Below are 3,789 nucleotides of genomic sequence, written 5' to 3' on the forward strand. Positions count from 1 at the left end.
TGAAGTTCTTTTGTCCATTTGACTGTGCCTCTTTGAAGGTTGTTGTTAGGTGTCATCGAATCTATTCTGAATTGTAGCGACCTTTTTAGGGTTTCTAAGGATCAGAAAGTGGGTTTGAACCGCCGACCTTGTGGTTTGCAGTTCAGTGCTGATCCTACAGTAAGACACCAGGAGTCCTCTTTGATGGTAGGGCTGGTATTTTACTCATCTTTGTATTCTCACTGCTTCATATAAGAAACAGGCCGGTATAGACAGCACACTTTCTGTCCCTACTTTCTTTTTAAACTCACTGACTAAATATTTACCATGTAAACATGTTTTAAAATTTTACTGTCTTGAATTATTACTAAGGATGTTTTATGCTTTCCTAATGATTAATTTTTCACACTTATAACAGATCTGCTAGAAATTTCTGGTTTCTGATACTTAACCTTTACCTATCATATTTTAAAAGAATCAAAAACTATACCTTGTGGGAGGGGGGAGCTTTAAATGAATACAATATTTATTTATTTGATTGATTTATTTTGTGTTTATTAGCCATATGGAGAACTAAAAAGTCTGGTATTTTTCCACCCTGTGTATTTTTAAAACAGAAGACAAAGACACCTTAGAGAACATCAGTTATGATTTGTGCAATGAATTGCACTTAGTAGCCCATAGCATATCCTACAGCACCACACTAAGATTCCTAAGATGCATACAAGAAGAATAAGACAGTTTCTTCTCTAAATGAGAATACAGTCTAAAATAGGGTTAGGAAGACCTACAAAGACCAAAATACAGAAAATTAAGGTTGCTATGTGAATTAATAGTGAGATACTTAAGTTTGACATGCATAAACTCATTCAGTTTATTGCAAAGTAGTCATGGCTAAGCAAGCAAAGAAAAACAACATTCATTTAAAACCAGAAAATTAGAATTAACAAAATGTTAGTTTATTGTATAAGTCCAAATCTTTAGACTTGAGGCTTTAGATTTCAATGAGAGATCTTGATAAGAAGGCTTAAGTCCCTCATAGCTAGGGCCCAAAGATGGTGGTGGTGATCAGAATCTCAGCTCCATCTTTGCAGAAATTTAATGTTTATATGTGAATTTGCCCCTTTGGATGAAAATGACAAGGGCAAGTGTGCTGTCAAACATTAGTATATTATAAGTCTTTACTCCTGGATCTGAGAATAACAGAATATAATGCATCCTTTTTTTCAATGTTAGAAATTAGAAAGGTTGTTTAGACTTATGTTTTCCTGTATCACAAACATGCAGGATCAAAGTGAACTTAAAGGTTATTTATCTATTTTACACACTTCATGTGCTTCATGTTTTTTGTTCTAAGTTTAGAAATTTTCTAAATAACTTCCTAATAACTTTCAGGTTTTGAATGACTTACAGTTAATACTAGCAAATCTTACAAAGATAAACATATATCTAAGTTCACTTTATGAATGCTTATTCATATGTATTTTGAAAACATAATAGTCTCTTATACCTTATGGGATTTTTTATCACTATTTAAACATACAGAACAAAGGTAAAGGCCATCGCTGACTTTCAAGCAGACAAAACATTTGGGTTCAGAGAAGGTCCTGGAGAAATCATGTGCTCATAGCCAAACACAATCAAAGAAATAAAGGAATTTACTTAAATTAGCACTTAACTTATCACTAAGAAGCATGGCCAAAGTCAAGTGTGAAAATTCAATCTTGAATTCTCTTAATAGAGGTTCCGAGTGTCTGTACAGTAAATACAAAAGAGCATTCTCTGCATGCTTTAGTAGCTGAATGGGACATTAACCTGAAGAGCTGAGGTTTTTAGAAGTACTCCTGGGAATAGCTGTAGTACTAACCTTTAAAAGGTATTCATCTCAACCTTTTCTGTCCTGGAGCCTGATGATAGGAATTGGGAGTGTTAACACCTGGTCAAGTGGAGTGAGCGTATTACAAAGGTTTCTGGAGCATGTATCTATTGGTCAGGAGGCAGTTAGCCTGTGAGGAATAACCACTGCCTGCATCTACTCTGTGATTAGGTAGAATTCTTCTTTCTGCAAACAAACTCCTTTTTTAAAGAGCTTTGCATTTGATGATAATAAAAAAAACAAAACAAAACAAAAAACCGTATTTTAAGACCTAGCTCTGATCTCTAGGCAATGCTCCTCAAATGCAGCCATTACCCTTCTGTCAGGAAGAAGTTACCTGGTACTAAACGGGTTTCAGTAGAGTTTTCATACTAAAATGGATTAGGAAGAAATGCTTTTAGATCTGCTTCCAAAAGTTGATCACCAAAATCACTGTCAGCCAATGAAAACCCTATGGATCCTAATGATTTGAGTTATACTATATTGTGGAGATGACACAGGACCATGCAGTATGCTGTTTCATTTTACATGGGTCACCATGGAGTCCTGGTGTGACACCGCTGTGGGCTAATACACTGGACTGCAAAGTTGGTTTGAACTGCAAGGTCATCGGTTCAAGTTCACCAACTGCTCTTCAGAAATTCTATATAGGGCCCCTATTGGTCAGAACCAACTTGATGACACTTAACAACAATAACAACCATGAGTCTGGGGCAGATTCAGCTAGCAATTATAGCATCATTAGAATTTATAGCCAAAAGTCATTTATTTTTCACATTTACAAAGACAATAAAACTGGAAACATAAGATATTAAGACAAAAACAGAATTTCATAATCGTACACAAGGTTGAGAATTTTCTTTCTCTAATTTTTCTTCATCCGTCTCTTCCTGGTCAGATCTAACTTTAGGATAAAGTAGCTTGAAGAGAAATTATTTCTTCAACACTAAAACAAACACAGCAACTTCTATGCAACTACATTTAACCAGAGCAGGCCAAATCTGGCTGACACAGGCTCACAGGATCATATACAAGCTTTAGGAATTTTGCAGAATCACAGTATTCAGTTAAGGTTTAAATCTATAGTTAAACTTATGTAAATTATACTGAAAACAAAGGTAATAAATACTCAAATATCATCTTTTTATAATTACTTTACTGAGTTCTTGAGGTTATTTACATGTACTATATTTATACATGCAAACCTGATAGAAACATGTCTTTCTAATTCTAAATTTCAAGATGTCACCTTGGTAGCTAGAAATGAACCATGATGAAATTATGTACAACATGGAAATCAGAAAACCCTATAAATCAGGACTTGATTTATTGTTTTGTTGAATGTCTAGACTAAAGGATGTGAAGAAGAAAATGTTAATAATGAAAATTCAAGTTAAAAGTATGGAGTGTCAAGTGCTAAAGCTGAGATATCAATTAATGAAAATAATTTGTACAAAAATAAGAATTAGCTTAACAGTAGCTCACATACAAATTAATGATGATACATTTATTTGGGAAAGAATTAGTGAATTTGAATACACTTTCATTCCAACAGCTTCTGTTGGAATTTGAGTACATATGTAAAGACTCAGGTAAACTTAATGAAAGTATTTTGTGAGGAGCAATTGGAGATATGAAATTTTAATGAAGAGTATTTTACATTTGATTATTTGTATATATATATATAAATTGTTGTTATGTGCCGTGGAGTCGTATATATAATATATGGTGGTTATGTGCTACAGTGTAATCAGTTCCAACTCACAGTGACCGTGTACAGTGTTTTTGAGTCTGTAAATCTTCACAGGAGCAGAAAGCCTCGTCTTTCTACCACGGAACAGTTGGTAGTTTCGAACTGCTGACCATGCAGTTGGCTGTCTAATTCATAACCACTATCGCTATCAGAGCTTCATATATTTATATATAGAGTTATA

Source organism: Chrysochloris asiatica, unplaced genomic scaffold (assembly GCF_000296735.1).
Source record: "Chrysochloris asiatica unplaced genomic scaffold, ChrAsi1.0 scaffold00061, whole genome shotgun sequence".
Lineage (NCBI taxonomy): Eukaryota > Metazoa > Chordata > Mammalia > Afrosoricida > Chrysochloridae > Chrysochloris > Chrysochloris asiatica.